The sequence below is a fragment of the Macaca fascicularis genome, chromosome 17 (genome assembly GCF_037993035.2).
Source record: "Macaca fascicularis isolate 582-1 chromosome 17, T2T-MFA8v1.1".
Lineage (NCBI taxonomy): Eukaryota > Metazoa > Chordata > Mammalia > Primates > Cercopithecidae > Macaca > Macaca fascicularis.
This window is the reverse complement of record NC_088391.1, coordinates 26,561,258-26,578,622: the sequence shown is the minus strand read 5'-3', so window position 1 is coordinate 26,578,622 and position 17,365 is coordinate 26,561,258. Positions and strand designations below refer to the sequence as shown.

At 37.6% G+C, this 17,365-nt stretch overlaps 1 long non-coding RNA gene across 2 annotated transcripts in view; it reads left to right on the top strand.

Moving 5' to 3' along the window:
* Positions 1-17,365, top strand: part of LOC107127949 (uncharacterized) — a 311,927-nt gene that overhangs the window by 96,603 nt on the left and 197,959 nt on the right. The window lies entirely within an intron of this gene.

Genomic DNA, 17,365 nt, shown 5'->3' with positions numbered 1-17,365 from the left:
CTTGTGAAGGAGGTGGGTTTTCTTCTGTTTGGAGAAATGCTGGTTGCTTGAAGTCTCCAGTTCTGTGTTGTTTAACTGAGGTTGCCCCTGTACACACATTATTAAGATTATTTCCAATCATGGATAGTTTAGCTCTTCAAAGAACTACAGAACTGGTGGCAAACGTGGAGCAATATGACCCTGCTCCAGTAGGTATTGCCTTAACGATACCAGTAATGGCTTGTTTTACAAAGTTCCTCTTCCTCTAATAAGCAGAAAGCACTCTATAGACATAGTCAGATAAGAATTTTGCGAAGTTGCTAGGCTATGAATACTCTGTGATTGTTTCCATTTTGCACAGGTATTCTAAGTAACTTGCTTATGTTTACGTAGAAAGGCGGCAGAAAAGCCCACTGCATGGGCTTTGAAATCCCACCTGGAGGTTTGGGCTCCCAAAACAACTGACGTTGGAGCAAACTGTATCACGAACATTCTCTCTATATGTAAGATTATTTAATCTAAATAACTGCAATGTGAAGTCTGGCAGTAGGACATCATCAATTAAATTTGAAACATATCCAGCCTCAGCTTGATTTAGTAACCCTAATAATCACAAAACCCAGTAAAATTGCTACAAAGAGAATAAAATACCTAGGAATACAACTTATGAGGGATGTGAAGGACCTCTTCAAGGAGAACTACAAACCGCTGCTCAAGGGAGTAAGAGGGAACATGAACAAATGGAAAAATATTCCATGCTCATGGACAGGAAGAATCAATGTTGTGAAAATGGCCATACTGCCTAAAGTAGTTTACATAGTCAATGCTATCCCCATCAAGCTACCATTGTCTTTCTTCACAGAATTTGAAAAAACTACTTTAAATTTCATATGGAACCAAAAAAAAAAGCCCATACAGCCTAGACAATCCTAAGCAAAAGAACAAAGCTGGAGGCATCATGCTACCTGACTTCAAACTATACTACAGTAACCAAAACAGCATAGTACTGGTACCAAAACACATACATAGACCAATGGAACAGAACAGAGGCCTCAGAAATAATGCCACACATCTACAACCATCTGATCTTTGACAAATCTCACGAAAACAAGCAATGTGGAAAGGATTCCCCATTAAACAAATAGTGTTGGGAAAACTGGTTAGCCATATGAAGAAAACTGAAACTGGACCTCTTCCTTACACCTTATACAAAAATTACCTCAAGATGGATTAAAGACTTAAACATAAGACTAAAACCAGAAAACCCCTAGAAGAAAACCTAGGCAATACCATTCAGGGCATAGGCATGGGCAAAGACTTCATGACTAAAACACCAAAAGCAATGGCAACAAAAGCCAAAATGGACAAATAGGATCTAATTAAACTAAAGAGCTTCTGCACAGCAAAAAAAAAACTATCATCAGAGTGAACAGGCAGCCTACAGAATGGGAGAAAATTTTTGCAATCTATCCACCTGACAAAGGGCTAATATCCAGAAGCTACAAAGAACCTAAACAAATTTACAAGAAAAAATCCACCCCATCAAAAACTGGGCAAAGAATATAAACAGACACTTCTCAAAAGAAAACATTTATGCAGCCAATAAACATACGAAAAAAAGCTCATCATCACTGGTCATTAGAGAAATGCAAATCAAAACCACAATGAGATACCATCTCATGCCAGTTAGAATGGCGATCATTAAAAAGTCAGGAAACAACAGATGCTGGAGAGGATGTGGAGAAATAGAAACACTTTTACACTACTGGTGGGAGTATAAATTAGTTCAATCATTGTGGAAGACAGTGTGGCAATTCCTCAAGGATCTAGAGCTGAAAAATACCATTTGACCCAGCAATCCCATCACTGGGTATATACCCAAAGGAATATAAATCATCCTACTATAAAGACACGTGCACACGTATGTTTATTGCAGCACTGTTCACAATAGCAAAGACTTGGACCCAACTCAAATGCCCATCAATGATAGACTGGATTAAGAAAATGTGGCACATATATACCATGGAATACTATGAAGCCATAAGAAAGGATGAGTTCATGTCCTTTTCAGGGACATGGATAAAACTGGAAACTATCTTTCTCAGCAAACTAACACAGGAACAGAAAATCAAACACCGCATGTTCTCACTCGTAAGTGGGAGTTGAACAATGAGACTACATGGATACAGGGACGGGAACATCACATACTGTGGCTTGTTGGGGGGTGGGGGGCTAGGGGAGGGAAAGCATTAGGAGAAATACCTATTGTAGATGACGGTTGATGGGTGCAGCAAACCACTATGGCATGTGTTTACCTATGTAACAAAACTGCATGTTCTGCACACGTATCCAAGAACTTAAATTATAATAAAAAAAGAAATTCAATACACAATGGGAAGGAAGAAATGAGACAGTTCACAATTTTAGCCTATTTGGCTTTTTATCTAGTTTGACAAATATGGTACTATGTGTCAAGCACTATGCTGCACACAATTAGAGTAAAAGTGGTTTTAGGGACTGAGAGTCTAGTAAAATGGTGACATAAGAATGCAGATGTTGATAGAGATGGAGATAAATTTACACCAATATAACACTGTAATAAAGAAGAGTATCAGATGATAAATTCAGGGATTCTATTTTTGACCGGGACCTGGAAATGCCTTGTGGAAAACAGATGCTTTGAATAAGGTCTTAAAGAATGAGCAAGTTGGAAATTGCAGCGTATGTTTGGCAACGGGGAAGAAAACACTATGTAGAACCAGGCCAGGGACCTGGGAAGCTTTTGTTGATGTAAACAGACTATTATGCCCTATTAATGTATTCTCCTGGGTTGGTAGGGAGCTCAATTTTACGTTTTCTCAAACTTAAGACCAGATTCTTGTTAATCTATTTGAAAAGAGAACAGAATAGATTTTTTTTTTTTTTTTTTAAAGGAAGGAGCTTTTCAATTTTCTTTCAAATTTCTTTCAGCGGGGATATGTAAGTCACAAATCAAAAGGCCTGAAATACCTACATATCAACTCCTTAGGCAGCTTATTTCGGAAACTCAATGTGATATTTCTCTCCTTGTTTAATTAAGAACATGTTAGTGGTAAGCTTTGCACTCATCATCTCACTGGTGAGGCATTAGAATTCTGCTGAATTTTACTAATTGCAACCCACTGGTGCCTCTACAGGTGAGGGTAGTATAATTGCTAACCAAGGATACTTTCAGTTCATCTTCCTACTAGCTGGATTGGGGAGAGAAGACAAAAGACCTATTGTATAACCAATGCTTTTAAGAGATATTCAAAATATTGCTGACTGAACATTTTAAGATTGAAAAGATTTTAGGCTCAGTTTATATATTATTTTCAAAAAGAAGACTGGGCTTTTCTGAAGAATAGAAATTGTTAATATACTCTGCATCAATGACAATGGTAAGCAACTCAGTGAGTATTTGATGAGTCACAGAATGCTATCTAGGGGAGTGAGAGATCATCTCCAAGCCCCATTAGCTTTCATGAGCCTCTTCACCTTAATCCAGGAACCAAATGGACATAAGGCAGATTTACAAGAGAAAAACATATACATTTTGTTAGTTTTGCATGTACATGGACATCTTCACAAGAGAGTGAAGCCCACAGACATGGTCAAAGCAAAATGCTTTTACATGTTTTGGACAAAGAATGAAAAATTTGTAAAGAAATGACACGACAAGAGGACCTGGTTAGGGGTTGTAAGTTCTAGGGAGGTCACTAGGAGATACATGGTGGGTGGAGTATAAAACTACTGCAAGGTAAGGGTCACTTCGGGTAGTTCCTTTCTTCAGGTCCATTGCAGCCCCCTGATTACCACTCTGGGGACAAAGGCTGTTTTCTGTCTCTGGTACAGGGACAGTACCCCTTCCAGAAGAATCTTTATGGCTTGCCACGTGCAGAAAGGGACAGGTCATCTAGCCCTTTCTGAAACTCCAATTTCTCCAATGTTCTTAATTTGGAAAAAAGCAATCTACCAATCTGGCAAATTTTGGGATAGCATATCCTTCAGTCCCTTCGCTCCTTTTGAAGTATTCGGTGGTGATATTGAATTATTGTTGTTTATGTGTTTTAATTATCTTGTATAATTATCTCATATAATTTCTCATACGAATTATTACTTGCCTAACAGATGCGTGTGGTCTTTCAGTGTTTTCTTAGCATTTGAAAGTTGGCAACTGTTCTCTTATATACATCATTCTGTCCATTAAATGTCAGTGCGAGTGATTAAAGCTGGTAAAGAATAAAACAGGTGTCAGTATAATTAAAGTGGGACTTTAAAAACCAAACCAAATAAAGAAGAATGTAACAAAAATCATTTTTTGAGAGTTATTTTGTTCTGTATTTCAGGAGAGATTATGGAGAAGATATCTAGTATCTAGTCCCTGCTCACTTGTTCCCTGACTGTATGAAAATGTCTCTCTACAGTTGCTTTGTTTGAATCCGGATCCAAGCAAGACCCACATGTTGCATTTGGCTGATAGTTCTCTTAAAACTTCCTCATGGCATTTATTGGTGAAAGGAACTGGATCTTTTATTTTATTGAATATCTTAAATTCTGAATTTAGCCTTGTATCCACATGGTATCCTTTAACAGTTTTTTTTTTTTTTAATTTTTAAAAATTTTACTTTAAGTTCCAGGATACATGTGCAGAATGTGCAGGTTTGTTACATAGGTATACATGTGCCGTGGTGGTTTACTCCACCTATTAACCTGTCAGGTTTTAAGCCCTGAATGCATTAGGTAGTTGTCCTAATGCTCTCCCTCCCTTTTTCCCCAACCCCCGACAGGCCTTGTGTGTTGTTCCCCATCCTGTGTCCATATGTTTTCATTGTTCAACTCCCACTTATGAGTAAGAACATGCAGTGTTTGACTTTCTGTTCCTGTGTTTAACAGTTTTCTATATATATCCTACATAGATGGAAAAACTTGTTTATATTAAAATTGTTGTTTTGTGTGGTTTAAGGACAAGAATCTTTCATTGGTGGTATTGTGCATGTCCTATTGCATCACAGCAGGGGGCACATGTCTAGTCTTATTGATAAGAAGACATAATCTTATCAAGGAAGAAGTGATAATCCATTTGCATTGTTATAAAGGAATACCTGAGACTGGGTAATTTATAAGAAAGGAGGATAATTTGGCTCACAGTTGTGCAGGCTGTATATGAAGCACAGTGCCAGCATCTGCTTCTGGCGAGACCTCAGGAAGCTCACAATCGTGGTGGAAGGCAAAGGGGAGCCAGCATGTAACATGGTGAGAGAGAGACCAAGAGAGAGAGGGAGGAGGTACCAGGCTCTTTTAATCAACTAGTCTCACATGAACTCATAGAATATGAACTCACTCATTACCATGAGGACAGCACTAAGCCACTCATGACCCAGACACCTCCCATTAGGCCCACCTGCAACACTGGAGATCACATTTCAGCCTGAGATTTGGTGAAGACAAAATATCCAAACCATATCAGGTGATTCAGGTGATACTAGCCTGATCCATTCATTATGAAAACTGTAGACTTTATGATTTTAATAATTACTGCACATAATTTGTTATGCCCATTCTCTGATTAGGCATTTTAAAATGACGATTTTCTGCTTTCCACAATGGATGAATTAATGTATAGTCCCATCAGCGGTGTATAAGCAATCCCTTTTTTCTGTGATTCCTGAAAGAACTTAAAATTACCATTCAAGCCAGGAATCCCATTATTAGGTATATACCCAAAGGACTATAAATCTTTCCACCATAAAGACACGTGCATGCATATGTTCATCGTAGCACTATTCACAACATCAAACACATCGAATCAACCCAAATGCCCATCAGTAGTAGAAAGGATAAAGAAAATGTGGTACATATACACCATGGAATAATATGCAGTCATAAAAAAATGAGATCATATCTTTTGCAACAACACAGATGGAGTTGGAGGCCATTATCCTAAGCATACAAACACAGAAACAGAAAATCAAATCCCACATGTTCTTACTTACAAACGGGAGCTACTCATTGAGTACATATGAACACAAACAAGGAAACAACAGTCCCCAGGGCCTACTTGAGGATGAAGGGTGGGAGAAGGGCGAGGACTGAAAAACTACCTATTATGTACTATGCTTACTACCTGGGTGATGAAATAATCTGTACACCAAATACCTATGACATGTAATTTACCTGTATAACAAACCTACACATGTACTCCTCAACCTAAAATAAAAGTAAAAAATAAAAACTGTTTTTCTAATTCTCTCATTTTTGTCTTTTATTGGCTAAAATCCTATTATAAACAAGAATTTTATCTCTTCTTTTAGATGAATTGATATTTTTATGATTCCATTTAACCTCCTTTATTGGCTTATTAGGTACCTCTATTTTTCGTTTATGTGTGCTTTATTTTTAAGGTTGCTTTAGACTTTATAGAATACTTCTTCAGCTTACTGCAATTTACTTTCAAGTAATATTGTACTCCTTCACATGGATTAATAGTTTAAGAACCTAGGCCGGGCGCAGTGGCTCAAGCCTGTGATCCCAGCACTTTGGGAGGCCGAGACGGGCGGATCACGCGGATCATGAGGTCACAAGATCAAGACCATCCTGGCTAACACGGTGAAACCCCGTCTCTACTAAAAAATACAAAAAACTAGCTGGGCGAGGTGGTGGGCGCCTGTAGTCCCAGCTACTCAGGAGGCTGAGGCAGGAGAATGGCGTAAACCTGGGAGGCAGAGCTTGCAGTGAGCTGAGATCCGGCCACTGCACTCCAGCCTGGGCGACAGAGCGAGACTCCATCTCAAAAAAACAAACAAAAAAAAACCTTTAGGCATTATACTTCTATTTCTCTCTCTCTCTTTTTTTTTTTTTTTTTTTTTTTTACTATTTTTGTCATACATTTACTTCTATGTATATTATAAATTCCACATGTTAAAACCTTTTAAACATTTTTAAAAAGTTGAAAAATGAAAATGTATATTTATTCATGTTTACCATTTTAGTGCTCTTCATTCCTTTATGTAGATCCAGATATTAATCTGATATAATGTCCCATCTGCCTAAAAGGCTAACAGTTATTGTGAGCAGGAATGCTGTCAATGAACTAGCTCAGCTTTTATTTTTATCTGAAAATATTTCACATTTGTGTTTGAAAGTTACTTTTTTTGAGTATAGAATTTCAGTTTGATGTTTTTCTTTCAATACTGCTAAGTTAACATTTCTCTACTATCTTTTGGCTTGCATTGTTTCTGAAGTAAAGTCTGCTGTCTTTCTAATTTTTATTTTACATATAAGGTGTCTTTTTGTTTCTTCTTTCTTCAGATTTTCTCTTTATCACTGGTTTTTGAGCATTTGAATTAATTTTTTTGTATTAATCATGTGCCTTAATGGCTTTTTTCATGTTTATTTTCCTTTGCTTTGACTGAGTTACTTGGATCTGTGCATTTATAGTTTTCACCAAATTTGGAAAATTTTTAGCCATTATTCCTTCGAATATTTTTGTTTCCCATTCCTGCTTGTTTTGATACTCTAATACATATATATGGAGCTACTTAAAGTTGTCTCATAGCACAATGATATCCTGTTTAATTTTTTCTGTCTTTCCTCCCCCATCTGTCTTATTTTAAATATCTATTGCTGTCTTCCACTTCAGTAGTCATATGCTCTGTAGTGTCTAATCTGATGTTAATTTCATTCAGTGTCTTTCTTTTTTAAATCTCACACATGGTATTTTTGTTCTGTAGATTTCAATTTGTGTATTTTAAGAAATATCTTCTATGTCTGTTCTTAACATACTCATGCTTTCCTCTACCTTCTTGAACATATGAAATAGATTTATAATGGCTGTTTTAGTATCCTTTTCTTCTATATCTCTCGGCTATGTTATTTTTGAATATGATTCTACAGATTGATTTTTTCTTTACTATATTTTGTATTTTATTTCTTATTTCATGCCTAGTATTTTTTATGTGATGACAGATACTGTGAATTTTTCATTGTTGGCTGCTGCATTTTTCTGCATTCCTCTAATCTTGAGATTTGTTCTGGGGTGCAGTTAAGTTACTTGGAAATTGTTGGATTATTTCAAGGCTTCCAAGTAAGCATTGCTATGTGGGACCAGAGCAGCCTTTAGTCCAGCTGTAATTGCCCCCCATTACTTAGGCAACACCCTTATGAATATGCTACTTAATGTTCTGTGCAGTATGGGGTTTCTCAACTCTGACTGTTGGAATTGTGAATTATTCTTAACCCTGTAAAGATTCTCAGAATTGTTCTCTCCCTGCTTTTATCTAGAAATTCTTCTCTTAGCCTTAGGCAGTTTCCTCACAAAGATTCACTGAAAAGTCTGCTGAAGATCTGAGGGAAACCCCCTAAAGATGCTCAAGGCTCTCTTTCTGTAACACTCTCTCTTTTCCTTTAATATTTCCTACAAATTCTAAACACTTTGTCATCCCTCAGTTCTAAACTCTATCTTCCTATCACAGGGAGATTGAGATGCTCTGTTTGATGCCCTCCTTTCTGCTCTTCAGCCTGGAAATGTTCTGGAAATCATCGGTCTCATATCTCACTTGTTCTCTTCTCTAAAGAATCTGCACTGCCTTTCATCTAAAGTCTGAAAACTTGTTTTATATATTTTGTATGGTTTTCAATTGTTAAATAGAGGAGGATAAATCTGGTCCCTGTTACTCCAATCATAGCCAGAAGCAGAAGTTGACAGGCTGGAACTTTAGAAGCTATCATTATAACAATGAAGAGAACTTTATTATTTTCTGCCCACGTGAACCCTAGAAATTTTCATTTTCTCCAAGCACTTAATTTAATTTCTTTACGGGCAAGTAGGCCAGGTTTTTCTTTTAGGAGCAAAGGTCCACTGTCTGGGTTCTACGTACTTAGAAATTGTTATGTTTTTAAAAATAACAATTTTAAAAAGATGGGAAGGGACCTTGTCATACGGTTCACTTCTGCATCACCAAGCTGCACGCCCTTCCCTCACAAATAAAATTGTCTCCCATTCTTGCTTCTTTTTTGATACTCCAATTACATATATGTGGGGTTATGGCTACATAATGGATGTGGCTGTTTTATTTGGATGAGTGGTCTGCAATGCATATTTATTGACCTTCAATTACACGTTTAATTTTCAGTCACACTTTTTCTTCCTGCCACTTGCTCTACCTGCTGACTCTTGGCTCAGAGGTGTTCAGATCTCTGCCCGACTAACTAACCAGCCTCTCTCTAGTTTCTTCCAAGTATACTCAAGGCTTCAATGTCTCTGCCTGCTTCATTCATTAACTTGCTTAAGTGCTTCCTACTTCCAAAGATTTGTTATGATGTTTCATTCATTCACTTATTCATCCTATTTCTTTTAGTGCTTGTTTCTTTTTCTACCTCCCCCTTTTTATCATTTGTGAGAGAAGGGCGTGCAGCTTGGTGATGCAGAAGGTAAAACGTATGCCCAGTCCACCACCATCTTTGGGCTTTTAAAAATAGACTTCCTTCAACTTATGTCACATGCTGATTTTTTGGACTTTAGGGAAGTTTACATTTATTACAGTTTACAATTTGTATTTTTACATTTGTTTACAGATTGGAACTTGTGCCTATTTCTATCTAAAAGGATTTCACTCTTGTTTCCTGTACCATATTTCTCACTTAAGCTATAAAGAGCATGTGCTGCTCTTTGATTAGCCACTCAGATATCCTGGAAAAACAACTTTTCTAGATCCCAATCCTAACACGCTCAACCCTCCAGTAACCAGCTGTTTTTATCCTCATACTCGGGGAATATAACATCTGCATAAATAAAATCATGGATATTTTCCTCCTCTTGAGGGCAACTTTCCTCCTCTTGAGGGCAACTTCCACATTTCTCAGCATCAGTCCTCTCCAGAAACTCAAAGTGAAATCACTTAGGGTTCTCCTGAGGCTCTAGCCTATCCAAGCTTCTAATCCAATCTTGGAAGTTGTAGAAATTATTTTAACCTGCTGGCTTTTACAATGAAGATTTAAATTGTTTAGCTGTGCCACACACTGATTCTATGTGAACTGGAGTAAAAGGGTAAGAAATACCCTCCGAGAGCCTGGATACCATACCTAATGATGACTGCCCACATTCCATAAAGTGATCCCCAAAGATGTAGCCAATAACAGAGGTTAGGAAGCAAGTCTTGATTAAACACAAATAACAGCAAATGGCTGTGTTATGAGAAGTACGTAAGTGAAGAATATGTGTGTCTGTAAAGATTAAACCATAAAAGGGACATTGTATATGTTCCACTGAATTATTTTTTATGGACAATCCTAAGGCTAATTTATGTTATTCTTTCTTTCTTAGTAAGCTTTGACAGTCTCTACTTGGATATTTGATTACCTTATTAGTTTTCCTTTAAGAAAAAAAAAAGAAGAAGAAGATGGGTTTAACCTATGTGGAAGAAGACAGCCATTTTTAAAGTGCATGTATCTCATTGTACCCTCTGCTCTTCTGAACAGTGAGAGATGACAGACCCAGGTCTATAGTCCTCTGGCCAAGCTATCTATTCATGTGAAGGAAAAGACCAAGACCCAAACCCTCAGGGTCTCATCCCTTTTCTCAGCCATGGGATACTGGGGGAGGGGTACCAACAGAAAACTGGAGGCATCCCTCAAGTATTCCTCTCCTGTTCCTTTCTCAGTCTTCACATCTCTAATACCTCAGGGGAATATAAAATTCTGTGACCATAAACAGGCACCCAAAGGAAAATAGAATTAAGGTGTACTTTTTCTGAGATATCTTGTCCTCCTGCCAGGATTCAGCCAAGTCAATGAGTCTATTTTTTCCCTCAGGGCTAATATTGCCTCATGGAAGTTCATGTTGTCCAGGAATCCAAAAAGCCTCTTTGTAAGACTTTGGAAGTAGGACAACTTCCAATGACTTTCTTGGATTAAGCATAATAAAATGGCTTGAAGTGGTGAATTGTATTTTCTAAAGAAGTTCCCAATAATATTAATATTCTGCATGTTTTTCTTCAGTGTGGCCTTCTCAGTCCTCTTGTTCATTCTTTTGAATCTGAGTGGGCTTGTAGCCACATGAGCCAATAGAGTATGGAAGAAGTGATGCTATGACTAAGGAATAAATGGTGATGCAGCTTTTGCCTTGTTGGCTGGAGCACTCACTCTTGGAGCCCTAAGCTGTTGCATAAGAAGTCTGACTACATTGTCACAAGCTTGTTGGAAGGAAGCCCAGAACAAGTGAAGAGCCCACATATCAGTGGTATGGTAGACAACACCAGCTGAGGTCCCAGCTAACTGCCAGTGTCAAATGACAATATGTTAGCATAGTCTTTTCCAAAAATAATGTACACATAATTGAATATCCACACGCAAAAAAGACCCATAATTTATACCTTGCACAAACAATCTTGGATATAGATGCACATACAAAAACCACCTCCTCAGAATGGATCTAAATATAAAGCCTACAATTTCTAGAAGAATACATAGTAAATGTTTGTGATCTTGGGTTCACAAATAATTCCTCAGATAAGACACAAAAATACAATCAATTTATAGATTTTGAAGTGACATTGAATTTCATCCAAAGGAATAACATATAAATGTTGGACTCAAAGCTGTTGCACTGGAAATGACAGTGTCTTATTCTTTGGTGGCTGGTGGGGAAGGGGCCATCTGAAACACAGAGAAGACAAAGCAGCTGATATTAGCTCAACTAAACTACAAGGAGGATTGGATCAGAAAAAACTAGACATTGTGGATTGTTTATAATCAACCCAAATGAAGAGTTGACTATAAAGAGGCATGAAAGAAGTTTTTGGTGTGATGGAAGTGCTCCATATTTTAATTATGGTGGTGATTGCATGGTCAAAACTCATAGAATTGTACACTAAAAAGAGGTGAGTTTTATTGTTTATGAATTAAACTTCAATAAATGTGATTTGAAAAATAATAACAGTGATATATTCAAGTGGAACTTAAACCTTTGACTTTGATCTATAGTTCGGTGTTCTTTTCACTTACATTACTTATCTGCCAGTAATTATTTCTTTGTTTTATTCCTTTACATTTAAAAATCGTCTTTACTAGATTTTTAAAAATTTAAAAGTTGAATAAATTTTTTCTTCCCATTGTGTCTCACAGGCTAAGTCTGGGTGTCAACTCACTTCTTTCTTTCTCCACAGGGTTTGATAAACTTGTATAATTATATTTTAATAAGGGCTTTTTGAGAAAAGTTTGCATCTACAGGAAATGGCCCAGAGTAAGCTCAATGCTAAGAAATGTTGATATTCTGGGAATTTAGCAGGTTGAAAATAATAATTGCATCACTCAGTTTTAGAAATACTAGAAATTTGCTCCTTTGACAAGTTACTCTTCTAGAATTCCTCCATGAAAGTCAGTAGAAGATCACATTTGGAAGTGATGAGACTCAAGCTAGTAATGTAATGTCATATTATCATTTTAGAAATAATGATGGTATAATATATAATAATAAATAAAAGTAACTTTTCAGGTCCCAGTGTATAGAAAAATATACAATTTTCTGTAAGCTTGCATTCTTTAATCACACTTCATGAGCTAATATTTTAACGACTCCTCCTGGATAATAATTAGCCACCTCAGCTCCTTACCTGTCATCTGAAAACTATAGTCACTGTTCAAAGTTTACCAGACGCTGTTTTCTCCTCTTTTTTCTACTAATTAAGATATTAAAAGTCTTCATGTGGAAAATGCTTATTCCAACCATGCTAAAATTGCACCCTTGTACAGAATTTCCCTAAGTCTAATCAGAGGTACTTTGGTTGTACAAGCAGACTGAAATACAGTCACTTAAGATACTGTCCAGTCTTTCATTTAATACATGTGTGAATAGGCTATGGGTTCAACCAGAATAATCTAGCTAATTATAGTATCTTGGTAAATAGCTTGTTGTGTTGTGTTTTGTTTTGTTTTCTAAATAGCCTAGGATGTTGATTCATCCTCTAACAATTTATTTTTAAAACAATGAAACGGAAAAGGGATATTTTGGGTTGACTTTGGCTCACCCCAACTTTGGGCTTTAATGACAGTCTTTTCAATGCAAATTTAGACATTTCTCAGTGATTTTAATGTTAGAATTTTGAGAGCACCCTATGAGTTAATCTAAATGTCAGGCTGTGTTGAGGTTGCGCTCTGTACTGGAGGACCTATTAATGCTGGAATCAGGGCTGCTGCAATGGGAACCATGGTGGTTCCTTCATCAGTGCCTAGAGCAGCCTACAAACAAACAAACAAACAAAGGGAAACAGCTGGTGTTAGCTAAGCTTGGAAGAGTACTGTGTCGGAGGAGCCAAAGTTGTTAATTTTCTCTCTTTATGTTATTTTTAAATTTATTTTTATTTTTATTTTTTGGAGATCGAGTCTTGCTCCATCAGCCGGGCTGGACTGTGGTGGCGCCCTCTTGGCTCACTGCAACTTCCGCCTCCTGGGTTCAAGCGATTATCCTGCCTAAGTCTCCTGAGTAGCTGGGACTACAGGTACCCACCGCCACACCCGGCTAATTTTTGTATTTTAGTAGAGACAGGTTTCACCGTGTTGCCCAGGCTGGTCTGGAACTCCTTATAGTTCAGGCAGTCTGCCCACTTCGGCCTCCCAAAGTGCTAGGATTACAGGCGTGAGCCACCGCACCCAGCCAAAATTGTTATTTTTCATACAAATCCGTATTCTCCCCTTCCTCTTGAGTCTTTGTGCCCCTACTCTCTCCAATGACTGCTTAACTGTAACAGAATGAGCAGTAGACTGGGGACCAGAGAAGTGACCTAAGTCCCAGGGCCACCACTAAGTAGCCCTGTGATGCTTGCAAGTCATCAAGATCCAAGTCTCTATTTATTTACTTACAAAATGAGACTATTGAGTTAAATTATTTTTTGGTTCCTTTCGACTTAAAACCATGTTTTGTTGAGCGGGGGGAGGAACTCACTGTAAGTTAATTTAGCGTGTGCTAAGCAGCTAAAGATATATTAGTGAAACAAAAATTACAATTTCAAGTTAAAGGAGCCTTCCTATTATTGAATTCATATAGGCAAATTTCTTCTCTTTGCTTTCTAGGCACATAATAATTACTCTTTGCATTGATCTGTTTACATTCATCCGATTGAATTTCACATTCATAAATGCCTTTTTAAGTCCCACCCCTAGCCCTAGTACAATGGGGAGGCAGTGACTTCTAAAGAAACATTATAGGTTAGAGGGTAGAGCAAGCTGGTGAGTAAAGAGCATATTCCACTAACTATTGGCCAGGCTCATTGATATATTGTACGTAAATTGTTTAGAATAATGCTTGGCTTATATAATTTGCCTGGAATGTGTGCACGCTCTGCTTTCCTCAGTGTTTTACATGTTTTCCAAAATATCCTATGAGACAATCAGGGTAGCTGTTATTCTCCACATTTTTCAAATAAGAAATAGGTTTTGCGTAAGTCAATTATGTATAAAACTTTATATCTAAATGAAACCTGAAAGGTTATCATGTTCAATCTCCTCTTTATTCAGAGAGGAAATTCAAGCATCAGAGAAATTAAGAAATGTTTTCAAGGCCACTCAGCTAAGTGATGGAACTCAGATTGTACCTGAGATCTTTTGACTCCTACGCTAGTGCTTCTTCTGAACTGACCAGGCCCTTTGCCCTTGAGAAAGCCAATTTGAGATGGGGAAGCTTGGTGATTCAAAGATACTGCTTGAGAGCATCACCAAGCAACAGAAGATTGTGAAAGAAGACATATACATTAAAACAAATAATAAAAGTTCAAGTTCTTTAAGCTGAGGCAAACACAGATTGGCTTGTGGGTAATATGGTTTGAGTCTTCTGGTGGATGTCTCTCAACACTTAGCATTTCCTAAGAACTTTTAATATTGTTAGATGCTTTTATTGAATTAATGAGTTTTTATTCATCAGGAAGACCTGAGGTGCTAGAAAATTCCAAATTCTTTGCTCCAGAAAGAGTCTGAAATAAATTTGGGTTTAGTGTTGAATTATGAGTCCCATGAAAATTTTTTGCTTTACAATTTCTTTTTACTCATATGCAGGGATAGGATGAAGAGAAGAGCAATTCCATGTTCCTCTTTTTCAATAGTCTTCAACAAGAGCTCTCTGTACGTTGTGTACTGTGAATTTTCATTGATTGAAGGTCTTCTATGCCTAAGACCAATAATTGCTCCTAGACTTTTGAGGAAATCTGCCAAGCAGATTGGGTGTCTCTGAGGTTAATCTGTAGTTCATCAGGCACAACAAAAGTGACACAAAATCTCTAACTTGAGTTTCATTACTCTTCGTCAGGCTTCCAGGTGTCTTCTGTAAATGGAGTGTCCAAGAACCAAGATAGAAATCTCTTGGTTACCTCAATCGAGGATGAGCCTCATTCTTCACCCGCCACAGGTGCACTTTGGTCCTGGCCTGTGAATCTGAGCCTGGATTTAGTCCTTCTACAGTTGTGGGAATTCGACCAAGGATACGTGACTATACATCCAGAGAAATCCTACCCAATAAAAAGCTTTTTTTTTTTTTTTTTTTTAAAAAAAAAAAAGTGGGTTTGCCTGACATTGCAAATTTTGTAGGAATTGAATTCCTCAGGAAAACTCTCAAGCAGCAACATTAATATCTCTTGGGAGAGCCTACAGATGTAATGATTTATAGATTGTGTGTAAAACTATGCTTAATGCTGCCAAAAGTAAGTGAGGCAGGGGTGTGGAGTCAGGGTGAGAATCTGTTTAATTGGCACAGATATTGACAACAAGCAGTTCTGAGGGAAATGAGTTATAAGAGTAGTATGGCAGTGCTAATCTTTGTAACCACTAAAATATCTAACTTGTGAACATGTGGTACTAGTAAATTATCTCTCTCTCTCTCTCTCTCTCTGTGTGTGTGTGTGTGTGTGTGTGTGTGTGTGTGTGTGTGATGTTGAAGTCTGGGAATAAAGATTTTCCTATTTCTATATGTTACGGACTGAATGTTTGTATCCCCCCAGAAACTAATATGTTGAAATTCTAACTCTCAGTGTTAAAATATGTGTCTGTCCTGCCAAAAGTCCGTGCTGTTTGTTCTGTTTACATGGACAGGATACCAAGTGACTTATGGACTTTCTGCCATAAAGCTCCTCAACCAATAGCAAAATACTCTCTTGCTTGCTGGGAGGCAAACCTATTTAGTGGACTACACACTTCTACGGATGTGTCCTCACCTCCGTTTAGTCTATATGTTCATTGGCAGCAGACCACTGCTAAGACAAATAGGTCTCTTGATCATTTTAATCCATCGTATACATGGGACTTCTCAACAAGCTGTTGGCTTGTATCCAATTTCAAGGAAAAGAAAGACCTTATTAAAAATATATACATCTTATAACTCTAAAGCAAAGGTTGCTCTCTGGTAATAGAATAGGCCGAGCATGTGTTCATGCATAGAATGGATCTATTCTACCCTCATGAGTGTCCTCAAAATGTATGACCCCTTCTCAGACTTCTATGGAAGCAGAGACTAAGTAATTTACTGATTTTCTGGGCCAAATGCTATTATGTCAAATTTTATGGGTAAAAATTTCTTCATATGTACTTATGCCTTTTGAATGTGTTGACATGAGCAGCAACTTGTGTAGCTGGAAACCATGCACAGTGTCAAGGTCTCACTTCCTGCTCTGGCTCCGTTCTTAGTCACTAGCAAGCCTACTGGCACTTGAAGCCTGTGACATTCCTCCTCAATGTGCTTTTGTTTGATAAATAGCTGGGGATTGTATTCAGTGACATATGCTTGCCTTGAAATGACTCAGAGAGAGTCACAGAGTGCATAACACACCACTGGAAGAACACATCTGAATCACTGAGGGCCATTTCAGTCGAGAGAGAGAGCATGTTGTAGCACTTAAATGTTTATGCCAAGGGTGGCTACTGAAATCCTCTGAAAAACTACCTTTTTTTGTTTTTCACCCCAAGCTTCCTGATGTCTTGATCGCGTAGTCTATAGGTTCTAGCCTGGAGCAAAGAAGGCTGAATCAATAAGTTAAATATTACAGGACACAAAAGGGGATAGGTAAAATGAAATCAATGTTCTTAGCAAACAGTTCAAAATCTTGCAGAGATGGCACAGATTTTTTTCTTTTTTTCATTTTCATCTCATCTCTAACTAGCTGTGTGACCTTTGAACAGCTGCTTGGCCTCCATAAGTCAGTTTTCTCATACTCACAAAATGAATTTCTTAAAGCATATTCAGTAGCTCAAAAATTGCGGGAGGGCTAGAGAAATAGACTCAAGGCTGTACTTTCCAAAACTATAATGAAAAGCAGGCTATAGGAGTGACACCATGAGGACCCTGCTGGTGCTGTCTCCACCTGCCTGCTAGAATCCAGCTGCTAGGAAC